Here is a 15765-nt window from a genome sequence, read left to right as displayed (position 1 = left end):
TCTCTCTCTCAAATAAATAAATCTTTTTTTTAAACAATGAATCGGGCGCCTGGGTGGCTCAGTTGAGCAACTGCCTTCAGCTCGGGTCATGGTCCTGGGGTCCTGGGATCAAGTCCCATGTCGGGCTTCCTGCTTTACCAGAGGCCTGCTTTTCCCTCTCCTACTCCCCCTGCTTGTGATCCCTCTCACGCTGTCTCTCTCTCTCTCTCAAATAAATAAAAATCTTACAAAAAAAAAAAAAGGAATCAGGGTACCTACAATAGAGAGCTCAAAGATGGAGCACAGTGATAAGTGCTATGTAATTTATAGGGGGGAGGGGGACTATGACACTAGGAAAGGTTCCTTTCTCTATCTGACACTAGTCAGAGGTGTTCAGAGAAAGCTTGAAAAATAAACCCTAATCCAAGACATAAGATCAAGAGCAGCCTGGAAAACAGGAATGATTGCTTAAGAGGATACAATTCAAGGCACCATCAGTCTATTTTGCAGATGGGCACCTGGCTGACTCAGTCAGTAGAACATGCTACTCTTCGTCTCAGGGTCCTAAGTTCAAGCCCCATATTGGGTATAGAGCTTACTAAAATAAAAAATAAAAAATAAAAATGATTAGAGAACTCTTCATATGAGCTAGTTATCTTTGTTCTAATTAGCCTTGTGCAAATTGAAAGAACTAGAATTAGAAATGTTTTACCTACAGTTGCCCAGTATTGTGGAGTTGAGACTTCCAAGTTTGTTAATAACAGAGAATCAGAATTTCCTTAGATTATATTTTGCTTTGCTGAGTGTTCTTGATTCAAATTTGACTGTAAGGCTTGTTTAACTAAATTGTTACACAAACTGTGTAACTCGTCCAGGCCAAAAAAAAGTGACATTTTGGGCCAATAACAAGACATTTTCAATTCACCAGTTTAACGGATTATTTGCCCTAGAATTGTAGTGAGTACTTTGTTGTGAGACCCTATTACAAAAGGCCTTTAGGACCATTGAATGATAAAAGTTCAGACAAGTCATTGACCCTACTCCTGCAGACAAGATACTAAATGTCTGTTTCCAAAACATGTCCATGATGCTGCTAGTGAAAAGTTTATAAACACTCCAGAGATGTGAATGCTGAGATTCAAGTGGCCAGCAATAAGATTACCTTAAAGATGCAGTGCAAAAAATTATCATTAAGTCACATGCCTTTTTTTTTTTAACTTTACAAGAGTACAAAGTTTGAAAAGTTAGTTGAACAAGTAATTTGGGATTTAATGCAGATCCACTGTATCCTTGTAGAGCACGCACTAAAGAACAACTGGCAGCCTTGAAGAAACACCATGAAGAGGAAATCACCCATCATATAAAGGAAATTGAACGTTTGATCTTCTTCTTGTGCCACTCAATTTCTATCTGCAGACGTTCAATTTCCTTTATATGATGGGTGATTTCCTCTTCATGGTGTTTCTTCAAGGCTGCCAGTTGTTCTTTAGTGCGTGCTCTACAAGGATACAGTGGATCTGCATTAAATCCCATTTTGCATTTTGTGAGCCTCTCCCCCAGCCCCTACTAAAAGGCTTACAAAATCCCTTAAGTTTGTGATGATAGTATTCTCATGACTTCTAATCAACAATTACCTTGTTAGAAGTTATGTTCCTGCGTGTGCCATCTGCTCTTGAGATCTATTTTAAATTAAAGTCACTCTAATAATGATCAAATAAAGCAAGCAAAAAGTTGAAACTTGAAGAGTAAGCTCGAATTCTTAGGAAGATAAAATGAATAATTTTGGGAGCAGCTTAATTTAAGACTACCTGAACTTTATGAAAGTTGTAACTCATGGTCTTGTTGTGACATATCTGTGGTTAATTTTTCTATCCTGTCATAATAAAAGCAAGATATAAATATTATTTAAAAATACATTTTAAAAATATCTCTTAAATATATTTGTTTAAATATATCTTTGTTAAAATCCTAAGGTAATTTATGTGATTTGAACCAGTAACCACAGACACATAGCACAGGTCATAAGATTCCCCAGAAGCACCCCAGATGTTTCTTGAAATTTGTAAAGTACTACAGCAGGTGTTCTTTTTTTTTTTTTTAAGATTTTATTTATTTGTCAGAGAGAGAGAGCCCAAGCAGGGGGAGCAGCAGACAGAGGGCGAAGCAGGCTTCCTGCTGAGCAAGGAGCCCCATGCAGGACTTAATCATGGGATCACGACCTGAGCGAAGGCAGATGCTTAACCAACTGAGCCACCCAGGCGTCCCTACAGCAGGAGTTCTTAAAGTGCCCACAAGCCAGCAGCATCAGCATCACCTGGGAGCTCGTTAGAAAGGTAAGTTCTCGGGCGCCTGGGTGGCTCAGTTGGTTAAGCGACTGCCTTCGGCTCAGGTCATGATCCTGGAGTCCTGGGATCGAGTCCCGCATCGGGCTCCTTGCTCGGTGAGGAGTCTGCTTCTCCCTCTGACCCTCCCCACCTCATGCTTTCTCTCTCTCTCAAATAAATAAATAAATAAATAAATCTTTAAAAAAAAAAAAAGAAAGAAAGAAAGGTAAGTTCTCAGGCCCCATCACAGACCAGCTAAAACTGAGGGTTAAACCCAGAAATCTGTTGAACAAGCTTCCCCAAGTGATTCCAATGTCCACTAGAGTTTGAGGACCACTGTACAAGTAGTTTCTAATGACATTTGCTGGCATTCTTGGGCATAGAACACTTTTATAAAGGCAGATTATTAGGTATAATAATACATATATCTAATATAGTTCTTCATGTGAATGCCATTTCAGAATAAAAAGATATGTTAAGATTATTCTTGTACAAAACATATTAACATAAGAGCATAGCATTCCCTGGAATAAAATCCTTTTTGTTTACAAGTAACAGACAACCAGCACAGTCTGGCTTAAGGAGGAGAAAAGGGGTGATTTTTTTAAAGAATAGGGGCTATTGTCTCCGAATCTCAAGAAAACCTGAACAAACAAAACTCAGGAAAGGCAGGGACCAGAGAAGCTCTGAGAACTGCAAGAGCAGATTTGTTGAAGCAGCCCTAACCATCTGAGTCAGAATCATTGGAGTGCTTTTTTTTGTTTTTTTTTTTAAGATTTCTATGGAATTTTACACAGTGAAGTTATTGAAGCTATTCAACAATTGCACAGCAATTTATGAGCATGTCATAATTACTTGCTTATTAAATCTTGTGAGATTTCTGGCAAATTGATCCATGCCATTAATTTATTTTTTTTTAAGATTTTATTTACTTATTTGAGAGAGAGAGTGAAAGAGAAGGAGAGAGAGAGAGACCACGAGCAGGGGGAGCGGCAGAGGGAGAAGCAGGCTCCCCGCTGAGCATGGAGCCCGATGCGGGACTCGATCCCGGGACCCTGAGATCATGACCTGAGCCAAAGGCAGACGCTTAACCAACTGAGTCACCTGGGGGTCCCTAGTTTTTTTGTTTTTTTGTTTTTTTTAAATTCAATTAGCCAACATAGAGTACATACTTAGTTTCAGATGTAGTGTTCAATAATTTATCAGTTGCATATAACACCCAGTGCTCATCACATCACGTGCCCTCCTTAATGCCCATCACCCAATTTTATAAGCAAAGTAACCGAAGCAGGGAATTGTGAAGTTTCTCAAGGTCACACAACCAGGTTTCTGCTAAGCAAGAACTTTCCTTCAAAGCTCCTGCTCCCACAGGGGCACCAGGGTTAAGCATCTGCCTTCGGCTCAGGTCATGATCCCAGGGTCCTGGGATTGAGCCCTGTATCGGGCTCTCTGCTCAGTGGGGAGTCTGCTTCTGCCTCTGCCCCTCCCCCCTGCTTGTGTGCTCTCTCTCTCTGTCTCTCAAATAAATAAAAAAAATCTTAAAAAAAAAAAAAGCTCCTGCTCCTACAAACCTATGTTGCAATCCCAGTGTAGTGGTTCAGCTGCCCATTATTAGTTTCCCTCTCAAGATGTGGGACAGGTTGGGGGCATGCCTGAACATCTGGGAATGAGGGATAATGGTGAAGACTCCTGGAAGTAAATGTAGAAGTGCCAGTGGTTGGTGTTGGCATCGGCATTAGCATTTTGTCTGCATCATGGACCCTATCAGTATGTCAGTGCATGCCTAGATGATGCAAACACACATTTGCAATAGAGTCTAGTTTGAGATTTTCACATCAGAAAGCCAAAGTTGTAATTCCTAACCCAGGCAGCACATCAAAATACCTGAAAGTTTTAAAATTAAGCCAAAGCCTCAGGACCAATAAATCCAAATCTCTGAGACTGGGGTGTGAGCTTGGGTATTTTCAAAAAGCTCCCCCTTTTTCCAATATGTAACCAGAGTTGTAAACCACTGGTATAAAGGATCCCTGCAGATCTGTTGATATGGTTGGGCAGGTTGTTCACTGGATAAGGACACCTAACTAAAGGGGCCAGGGAGGACTAAAATTCAGCCCACACCCTGCTCATCAAGCAGTGTACTCTAGTTTAGGGGTGGCATCTACTCTGAAAGTCACCTTTTTTTTTTTTAAAGACTTTATTTCTTTATTTGACAGAGACAGAGCGAGAGAGGGAACACAAGCAGGGGGAGTGGGAGAGGGAGAAGGGAGGGGCGCCTGGGTGGCTCAGTCAGTTAAGTGTCCAACTCTTGGTTTTAGCTCAGGTCATGATCTCAGGGTCATGAGATTGAGCCCCACATGGGGCTCTGCACTCTGCAGGGAGTCTGCTTGAGATGGTCTCTCCCTCTCCCTCTGCCCCTCCCCCCATGCATGTGCTCTCTCTCTAATGAATAAATAAATAAATAAACAAACAAATAAATAAATAAAATATTTTTTAAAAGATGTCTATTCAAGTCCTTTACGTATTTTGAATTGTCTTTTTTTTTTTTAAGATTTTATTTATTTATTTGACAGAGAGAGAGAGATAGCAAGAGCAGGAACACAAGCAGGGGGAGTGGAAGAGGGAGAAGCAGGCTTCCCGCCGAGCAGGGAGCCCGATGTGGGACTCGATCCCAGGACCCTAGGATCATGACCTGAGCCGAAGGCAGACGCCCAACGACTGGGCCACCCAGGCGCCCCTTGAATTGTCTTTTGATTGTTGAGTTGTTGGGGGTTTTTTTAAGATTTTTTTTATATTTGACAGAGAGAGGTCACGAGTAGAAGAGAGAAGCAGAGGGAGAGGAAGAGGGACAAGCAAACTCCCCACTGAGCACAAAGCCCAAGGTGGGGCTCAACATGGGGCTTGATCCCAAGACCCTGAGATCATGACCTGAGCCTAAGTCAGATGCTTAACCAACTGAGCTACCCAGGCACCCCTGGTTGTTGAGTTTTAAGAATTCTTTATATATTCTGGGCATAAGATCTGTCTGCAGACCCATCCTCTGTGCTGTCTGGAAGTTGCAGAAGAGTATATATATATATAGAGAGAGAGAGAGAGTTTGCTACATATATAGATATTTGCTACATATATATAAATATGTGTTTGTGTGTGTATCTGTATATATATTCCAAATATACATAAATATACAAAATAAGAAGGAAATACTCATACCATTTATAGTCCTCAGTTCTGTAACTGATCATGGTTGTACCTGGTATTTTTTTTTTAAGTAGGCTCCAAGCCCAGCATGGAGCCCAATGCAGGGCTCTAACTCATGACTCTAAGATCAAGACATTGGCTGAGATCAAGAGTCAGATGCTTAACTGCCTGAGCCCCCCAAGGCACTCTTGTAGCTGGTATTTTTAACTACCTTCTTCCCCTACTCATTCTTTTTTTTTTTTTTTTAAGATTTTATTTATTCGTTTGACAGAAAGAGAGAGAGTGAGCTACAAGCAGGTGGAGCAAGAGAAGCAGGCTCCCCGCCGAGTCAGGAACCTGATGAGGGGCTCGATCTCAGGACCCTGGGACCATGACCTGAGCCAAAGGCAGATGCTTAACTGACTGAGCCACCCAGGTGCCCCCCACTACTCATTCTGTATTCCTTTTGCCTTCAAAGGGAAGCCTGCAAGCACCTCAGCTGGTATGGTTCTTTACATGGTAGGTTGACCCAAACCTTCATTCCTAAAGGGTCTGGGCCATTAGTAGTCCCGCCAGGATTGAGCTGCAATTTTCCATTAACCTTAACACAGGGCATGATAATACTAAGAGATGCTCTAAGGGTCTCCTGTGTTTTTGGTGGGTTTTTTTTTAAGATTTTATTTATTTGACAAAGAGAGACACAGCGAGAGAGGGAACACAAGCATGGGGAGTGGAGAGGGAGAAGCAGGCTTCCCGCCGAGCAGGGAGCCCAATGCGGGGCTCAATCCCAGGACCCTGAGATCATGACCTGAGCCGCAGGCAGATGCTTAACGACTGAGCCACCCAGGCGCCCCAGGGTCTCCTGTGTTTTAGACATACTCTTCCTTACTTCCACTGTGGAGTAGTAGTCCAATTTCTCCTTGGTAGTCAGTCCCCCTAGCCAGCACAGTAACTCACTTTGCCTATTGATTCAGAGGCATAAGGAGTCAAAAATGGCCAGGCAGCAGTCCTACCTTCCACTTCAATGGAACCATTGTTTGGAAATAAGACCTCTAGGCCAACAGAGCATAAGTTCACAGGAATAAGAAGCAAAATTTTGCTAGTGGGGCACTAGGGGTAATATAGTGAGTGGTGTCATTCCCATTTGCACCCCTTGATTCCTAGACCTGTGAATCCTAGCTATGGGAGAAGCATCACCATATACGGGATGCTGACCCAGAGCATATACAGCTTTTGGAAGAACCTTGCCCCAGCCCTGCAAGGTATTGCCAACCAGCTAGCACTGAGTCTTCAAAAGGCCATTCCACTGTCATATCAAGCCAACCGCTCCAGGATGGTAGGGAACATGGTAAAACCAGTGAACTCCATAAGCATGGGCCCATCGCTACACTTCATTTGCTGTCAAGTGAGCTCCTTGGCCAGAGCAACGCTGTGTGGAATATTATAATGGTACATAACACATTCTGTAAGCCCATGGATGATGGTTTTGGCAAAAGCATTGCATGTAAGGAAGATAACTTTGTTATCCAGGGTGTCTATTCCAGTGAGAACCAAACACTGCTCCTTCCATGATAGAAGTGGTCCAATGTAACCAACCAATGTAACCAACCTACCATCAGTAGGTAATCACTCCGGGGAATGGTGTCATATCAGGAGGTCTTTTTTTTAATTTTATTTAATTTTTTTTTAAAGATTTATTTATTTATTTGACAGAGAGTGACACAGCGAGAGAGGGAACACAAGCAGGGGGAGTGGGAGAGGGAGAAGCAGGCTTCCCAAGGAGCAGGGAGCCCGATGTGGGGCTTGATCCCAGGACCTGGGATCATGATCTGAGCCGAAGGCAGACGCTTAACGACTGAGCCACCCAGGCACCCCCATATCAGGAGGTCTTGTTGGTCATTACTCCTGGCAGATTTGGCACTCAGCAGTAGCTATAGCCAGGATGGCCTTGGTGAGTGGAAGTCCATATTGCTGAGACCAGGCATAACCTCCTTGCTACCATGGCCACTTTGTGGATGAGCCCATTAGGTGATGACAGGAGTGGCTGGAGAAAAAGGTTGACTGGTATCCACATAATAGGTCATCCTGTCCACTTAATTATTAACATTTCCTTTGCTGAGGTCACTCTTTGGTGAGCATTCATATATGACACAAATATCTTCACATTTTTTGCCCATTTAGAGAGGTCTATCTACATACCTCTTCCCCAAATTCTCTTGTCAATTTTCATATTCCTTCCAAGTCTCTTATATCCAGCCAAACCATTGGCCATAGCCCATGAAGCAGTATATAATTGTATGTCTAGCCGTATTTCTTCTCCAAAAAAAGTGCTCAACCAGGAGCAATACTTGCATTCTGCCCACTGGGAGGATTTTCCTTCACTGCTGACCTTCACGATGTCCAAGAAAGCGGTTACAGCTGTCTACTACAGCTGTCTACTACAGCTGTCTACTACGCTGTCTACTACAGCTGTCTACTATGCTGTCTACTACGCTGTCTACTACAGCTGTCTACTACGCTGTCTACTACAGCTGTCTACTACAGCTGTCTACTACAGCTGTCTACTACGCTGTCTACTACAGCTGTCTACTACGGTGTCTACTACAGCTGTCTACTACGCTGTCTACTACGCTGTCTACTACAGCTGTCTACTACGCTGTCTACTTCAGCTGTCTACTACAGCTGTCTACTACGCTGTCTACTTCAGCTGTCTACTACAGCTGTCTACTACGCTGTCTACTACAGCTGTCTACTACGCTGTCTACTACAGCTGTCTACTACGCTGTCTACTACGCTGTCTACTTCAGCTGTCTACTACGCTGTCTACTACAGCTGTCTACTACAGCTGTCTACTTTCAGGTGCTGGTTGCATACTGCACAGAACCGTTTACAAGCCCGGCCTGAGTCGTTTCTTTCTCTGCAAACTGATTACAGGGAATTCCACGTGAAGCCACAGATGTAGGCTGGGAAAGAGAAAGTAGTGTAACAGGAGTGGAACATGGACATTTGGGGTACTTCACGTAGCTACCTTGTACCTTCTGGGTCTGCTCAGGCCCAATCATATATATGTGCCACTTCCATTTGATGATAAAGTGCTGCTGTGTATGCCCAACTTTATACCTTGGTGAGTCAGAAAACACCCCGTTCAAATGGGCACCTCAGATATCATGGTAATTTGGTTGGTCCAGGGTTAAGCATTCAGTTTCTACTAAGGCCCAGTAGCAGGCCAAGAGCTATTTCTCAAAAAGAGAGAAGTTGTCAGCAGAGGATAGTAGAGTTTTGCTCCAAAATCCCAAGGGCCTAGGCTGCAATTCACTTATATGGGCCTGCCAAAGATTCCAAACAGCCTCCCCATACATCACTGACACTTTAGGCACCATTGAATCTGCTGGATTGTATGACCCAAATTGCAGGGCAGCCTGTACCAGAGTCTGGACTTCTCTCTTGCTCTGATCCGCACCCATAACTAGCAGCTTTTCAGGTTTTTCAGTAAACAGGTTAGAATAATACACTCAAATGAAGAGCATTGCCTCCAAACTCCAAAAAGTCCTACTAAGTGTTATGCCTCTCTTTTAATTGTAGAAGGGGACAGATAAAACAATTTATCCTTCATTTTAGAAGGGATATCACAGCATGCCCCACATCACTGGATCCCTGGAAATTTCACAAAGGTAAAAGGCCCTTGAATTTTTTCCATATTTATTCCCCACCCTCTGACACACAGATGTCTTACAAATAAGTCTAGAGCAGTTGCTACTTCTTGCTCACTAGGTCTCATTAGCATGATGTCATCAATGTAATGGACCAGTGTGATATCTTGTGGAAGGGAAACATGATCATAATGGCCTGAATGTTTGTGCCCCTTAAAATTCGTATGTTGAAATTACAACCCCTAATGTGATGGTATTACAAGGTGGGGCCTTTGGAAAGTGATTACGTCATGAGGATGTAGCCCTCATGAATGGGATTAGTGCCCTTATAAAAGTGACCCCAGGGGCGCCTGGGTGGCTCAGTTGGTTAAGCGACTGCCTTCGGCTCAGGTCATGATCCCGGAGTCCCGGGATCGAGTCCCGCATCGGGCTCCCTGCTCAGCAGGGAGTCTGCTTCTCCCTCTGACCCTCCTCCCTCTCATGCTGTCTCTCATTCTCTCTCTCGCAAATAAATAAAATCTTTAAAAAAAAAAAAAAAGTGACCCCAGAGAGCTCTCACTCTCTTTCTGCCATGTGAGGATACTATGAAAAGTCCAGCAGTCAGCAACCTGGAAAAGGGATCTTACCAGAACCTAATCATGCTGTCTGTCTGATCTTGGACTTCTAGCCCCCAGAACTGTGAGAAATAAATTTCTATTGTTTGTAAACCACCCGGTCTATGGTACTTTGTTATAGCAACCTGAATGGACTAAGACAGTGATCAATTTCCCTTGAACCAAATTTTGACATAGAGTTGGAGAATTGATACATTCCTGAGGCAGAACAGTGACAGTCTATTGCTGGACTCACCAGCTATAGGTAGTAGTCAAGGTTCTCCAGCGAAACAGAACCAATAACATGTATAGGCTATACAGAATTGGCTCAGCGATTATGGAGGCTGAGAAGTCCCATGATCTGCCATTTGCAAACTGGAGACCCAGAAAAGCTAGTGATGTAGTATTAGTCTGAGGTCAAAGGCCTGAGAATCGGGGCATCTGGGTGGCTCAGATGGTTGAGCATCTGCCTTTGGCTCAGGTCTTGATCCCAGGGCCCTGGGATCGAGCCCCGCATCGGGCTCCTGGCTCAGCGGGGAGCCTGCTTCTGCCTCTCCCCCTGCTCATGCTCTCTCTCTCTGTATCTTTGTGTCTCAAATGAATAAATAAAATCTTAAAAAAAAAAAAAAAGGCCTCAGAGTCAAGAAAACCAATAGTGTAAGTTTTAGTCCAAGTGCAGAAGACCTATGTCTCCCTTTCTCTGCCTTTTTGTTTTATTTGGGACCTCCGTGGATTAGATGGTGCCCATTCATATGGGGGAGGGCAATCTGCTTGACTCAGTGTATTGAGTAAATGCTAATCTCATCTGGAAACACCCTCATAGCCTCACCTAGAAATAACGTTTAGCCAAATATCTGGGTACCCTGTTGTCCAGTCAAATCAATACATAAAAATTAGCCACCACACCAGCTGAAAGCAAACTATTTCTGGTGGTCCTTATCAACAGGTATGGAGAGAAAAGCATTTGCAAGCTCAACAGCTACACACCACATACCAGGGAATGTGTTAATTTGCATCCCCATGCTCATCCTTTTCTCTCCCCACATTGTCCAGTGACATTAGGAGTAACCAGCCAATAAATAAATACTTTTCTTGGTATCGGAGTCCTAAAAACGAAGATTACTTAGCTCGTGGGTGAAAGATGCAATGAATTGAAAATCACCTGGTCTGTGAAATAGTAGGATTCTTCTAGGAGTGTATAATTCGTTTATTTATTCATTAATTTATTAAAACAAACAGTTATTGAATGCCTCTTATGTTCCAGGCACTGTGCTAGGTGCCGGAATACAACAGAAAACCAAAGTCCTGCCTTCCTGGAGTTTCCATAATATGAGAAAGGCAAAAATTAAACAAGTTTGTATGTTAGGTGGAAGAAAAATAAAGCAGGGTAAGGAGATATAAAATGGCTGAAATTGAACTATTTTATCTAGTGTGATCAGATAAAGTTGTCACCTTTTGGAGTGTCCTGATAAGATACGGGACTAAAGAATATAATAACAGGGGCACCTGGCTGGCTCAGGTGGAAGATCATGCAACTCTTGATCTTGTGATGATGAGTTAGCCCCTTGTTGGGAATAGAGACTACTTTAAAAAATAAATAGTAAAATTTATGAAGAAAAGAGTATAATAACATAAGCTATGAAGATACAAAGCATTTCAAGCTGAAGTTTAATAGCAAAGGCAAAGGCTTTGAGACAAGAGTGGCTTCACATGGTCAAAGCAAAGTAGCCGATCTAGCTGGAGCAGAGTGAGCAGGGGGAGTGAGACGCTGGTGATGTTGCCCATCTGGTAGCAAAATTTCCACCTCTGAACATTCCATTCCATTTGTGTTTGTTGTTGTTGTTGTTTTACATTCCATTTGGTTTTATGCCAACTGGCTCACTTTGACCTAGTCTTATAAAAAAAACCAACAAACCAAACACCTCAAGTTAATGAATGAAGAACCAAATGAGGTAGTTAAAAGAGATGGTGAGTTGAGAAACCTTGATTCTAATTCCCACTCTGCCACTATCTTACACTTTGACCTTGAGCAAGGGTGTGTTTGAGCAAGAGTGAATAGAAGCAAGTAAAAGTGAAAGGGAAGGCACAGAACCATCATAGGGCTTTGAATGCCATGTTAAGGAATCTTGACCCTGTCCAGAGGTTTCAAAGTCAGGTTCCTACAGAGAGCAAGCTAGTATGTAAATGAGTCAAGTGGTCTATGTGTTACTGTTATGGGAACTGAGAATTGGAGACAAGCCAGCTACCCAGTCCTAATGATGGCACCAGGAACGCAGGCTCAGTAACCTATCTTACTTGTTTTCTAAGATAATTCACAATTGGGGGATTTTACAAAAATCTCCCAATTTTTAAAGCTTAGCAACTTATTCAATTTTTTGTTAAACCCAGAGGACCGAACAATATATTTCAGCAGACCAAATATGACCCACTGTATGTCCAAACACAACCTGGACAATGAGAGCCATGAAGAGTTTTGTCTAGGAGTGACTTGGTCAGACTATTTTCAGGGTTCTTTGCTTATCTGAGCTATTTATATTTATTTCTGTCTTCCTCACCTGTTTGATCCTGGCAGTGTTCGGCTCTGTACTCCTGCCTGAATCATAGGCTCTGTACTCCTGCCTGAATCATAGGCTCGGTACTCCTGCCTGAATCACAGCACTAAGTCCATCAGAGACATTGCTATGGACTGAAATCCCCTCAAAATTTGTGTGTTGAAGCCCTAACCCCCAATGTAATGGTATTTGGAATTGGGTCCTTTGGAAAGTAATTAGGTTTAGATGAAGATGTGAGGGTGGGGCCCTCATGATGGGACTGGTGCCCTTATAAGAAAAGACTCCAGAGAGCTTACTTGCTAGTTCTTGGCCATGGAAAGACACAGCAAAAAGGTGACCATCTGCAAGCCAGCAAGAGAGCTCTCACCAGAACTCAACCATGCTGGCACCCTAATCTCAGACTTCCAGGCTCCAGAACGGTGACAAAATAAATATCTGTTGTTTAGGCTACCCTGTCTATGGAATTTTGTTATGGCAGCCTTAGCTGACTAAGACAAGCATCAATAATGTTCAAAAATAAACTTCTTAGGGGCGCCTGGGTGGCTCAGTTGGTTAAGCGACTGCCTTCGGCTCAGGTCATGATCCTGGAGTCCCGGGATAGAGTCCCGCATCGGGCTCCCTGCTCCACAGGGAGCCTGCTTCTCCCTCTGACCCTCCCCCCTCTCATGTGCTCTCTGTCTCTCTCATTCTCTCTGTCTCAAATAAATAAATAAAATCTTTAAAAAATAAATATAAATAAATAAATAAATAAATAAACTTCTTAAAGTTTTTACAATTAGCATCAAGAGTCTTAAATATATTTGCTCATAACCTTCAACTCATGAATTTTCTTCTAGAAATTTAACCTAAAGAATCAATCAGGAATAGGGGTGCCTGGGTGGCTCAGTCATTAAGTGTCTGCCTTCGGCTCAGGTCATGATCCCAGGGTCCTGGGATCCAGCCCTGCATTGGGCTCCTAGCTCCGCCGGAGGCCTGCTTCTCCCTCTCCCACTCCTCTTGTTTGTGTTCCCTCTCTCACTGTGTCTCTCTCTGTCAAATAAATAAATAAAGTCTTTTAAAAAAAAAAAAAGAATGAATCAGGGATAAAATACAGTACTCTGTATGCTAGAGTTTTATCTCATCTTGATGTATTGTAGTGAAAAATTGGGAGGAAAACCCTAAATTTCCAGCAGTAGGGATCAAGGAATGAATTATATCACATATAAGCATTCTGCAACCATTAAAAATTATGTTTGGGGGCACCTGGGTGGCTCAGTCGGTTGGGTGTCCAACTCCTGGTTTCATCTCAGGTCATGATCTCACAGTCCCTGCTCAGTGCGGAGTCAGCTTCAATTTCTTTCTCCTTCCCCTTCTGCCCCTCCCCACTTGTGTGAATGCTCTCTCTCTCTCACTCACTCTCTCTCTCTCAAATAAATAAAATCTTTTAAAAAATTATGTTTGGGGTGCCAGGCTGGCTCAGTTGGTAGAGCATGCAACTCTTGATCTTGGGGTCATGAGTTCAAACCCCACTTGCAGATAGAGTTTACTCTTTAAAAAATTCATTAAAGAGGCACCTGGGTGGCTCAGTTGTTTGAGTGACAGACTCTTGGTTTCAGCCCAGGCCTCAATCTCAGGGTTGTGGGACTGAGCCCCACATCAGGCTCCATGAGATTCTCTCTCTCCTTTTCCCTCTGCTCCTACCCTCCCCACCCTGTTAGCGCTCTTGCTCTCTCTCTCTCTCTCTCTCTCAAAAAAAAGTCATTAAAAATTACATTTAAGAAGGGGTGCTTGGGTGGCTCAGTCGGTTTGTTACAGAACCTGGACTGGATCATCCAACAGAAGAACCGAATGGCACTCGGAGATCTTGGAAGTCAGGGGGTTTATTTAATGCTGGCGGACGCAGAGGAGAGTGATCTCCAAAGGTCTGCCCCAAGCACAAACAAAGGGGGTAATTTATACACTTCTACTTCCGCCTACTTGGTACTTTCGCACCCTTAGCAGGTGGGGCAGGAGGGAAAGCCCAGGACAGCGGGACTAGGATTCCCTTGCTGGCTTGGTCGGCCACCTTAGAACACAGATTTTCCTTATCAGGTTGAGCGTCTGCCCTCGACTCAGGTAATGATCCCAGGATGCTGGGATAGAGCCCGGCATTGGGCTCCCTGCTCAGTGGGGAGCCTGCTTCTCCCTCTCCCTCTGCAGCTCCCCTGCTCTCTCTCTCTGTCAAGTATATAAATAAAATCTTTTTTAAAATTATGTTTAAGGAATAGTTAATATTATGAAAAGTATCATGAAATGTAGTAAGTGGAAAAAGCAAGCTACACAACTATAATTTATATACTACAAATATAAGCATGTTAAAGGCAGAATATACATATAATAGCAATATATAATATATAATAAACATATGCAAAGAATAAAAAACCAATATGTTATCATTGGTTCTCTCTTGGTAGTGGGACTAGGATTTTTTCTTTTTCTTTTTTAGGATGTTTTCTCCCTCTCTCTTTAAAGCAATTTTTTGGGGGGGCGGGACGCCTGGGTGGCTCAGTTAAGGTCCAACTCCTGATTTCAGCTCAGGTCATGATCTCAGGGTTGTGAGAGAGATCCCCGAGTGGGGGCTCCACACTGGTCTGGGAGCCTACTTGGGAGTCTGCTTAAGATTCTCTCTCTTTGGGGCGCCTGGGTGGCTCAGTCATTAACCGTCTGCCTTTGACTTCTGTCATGATCCCAGGGTCCTGGGATGGAGCCCCGCATCGGGCTCCCTGCTCAGCGGGAAGCCTGCTTCTCCCTCTCCCACTCCCCCTGCTTGTGTTCCTTCTCTTGCTGTGTTTCTCTCTGTGTCAAATAAATAAATAAAACCTATTTTAAAAAAAAAAAGATTCAGGGGCGCCTGGGTGGCTCAGTCGTTAAGCGTCTACCTTCCACTCAGGTCATGATCCCAGGGTCCTGGGATCCAGCCCCGCATCGGGCTCCCTGCTCAATGGGAAGCCTGCTTCTCCCTCTCCCACTCCCCCTGCTTGTGTTCCTTCTCTTGCTGTGTTTCTCTCTGTGTCAAATAAATAAATAAAACCTATTAAAAAAAAAAAAAAGATTCAGGGGCGCCTGGGTGGCTCAGTCGTTAAGCGTCTACCTTCCACTCAGGTCATGATCCCAGGGTCCTGGGATCCAGCCCCGCATCGGGCTCCCTGCTCAATGGGAAGCCTGCTTCTCCCTCTCCCACTCCCCCTGCTTGTGTTCCTTCTCTTGCTGTGTTTCTCTGTGTGTCAAATAAATAAATAAAACCTATTTAAAAAAAAAAAAGATTCAGGGGCGCCTGGGTGGCTCAGTCGTTAAGCGTCTACCTTCCACTCAGGTCATGATCCCAGGGTCCTGGGATCCAGCCCCGCATCGGGCTCCCTGCTCAGCGGGAAGCCTGCTTCTCCCTCTCCCGCTCCCCCTGCTTGTGTTCCCTCTCTTGCTGTGTCTCTCTCTCTGTCAAATAAATAAATAAAATCTTTAAAAAAAAAAAAAAAGA

This window comes from Mirounga angustirostris, unplaced genomic scaffold (genome assembly GCF_029215605.1).
Source record: "Mirounga angustirostris isolate CCGP_5_RB_7025 unplaced genomic scaffold, mMirAng1.0.hap1 SCAF_4, whole genome shotgun sequence".
NCBI classification, from domain to species: domain Eukaryota; kingdom Metazoa; phylum Chordata; class Mammalia; order Carnivora; family Phocidae; genus Mirounga; species Mirounga angustirostris.
This window is presented reverse-complemented; position numbering follows the sequence as displayed.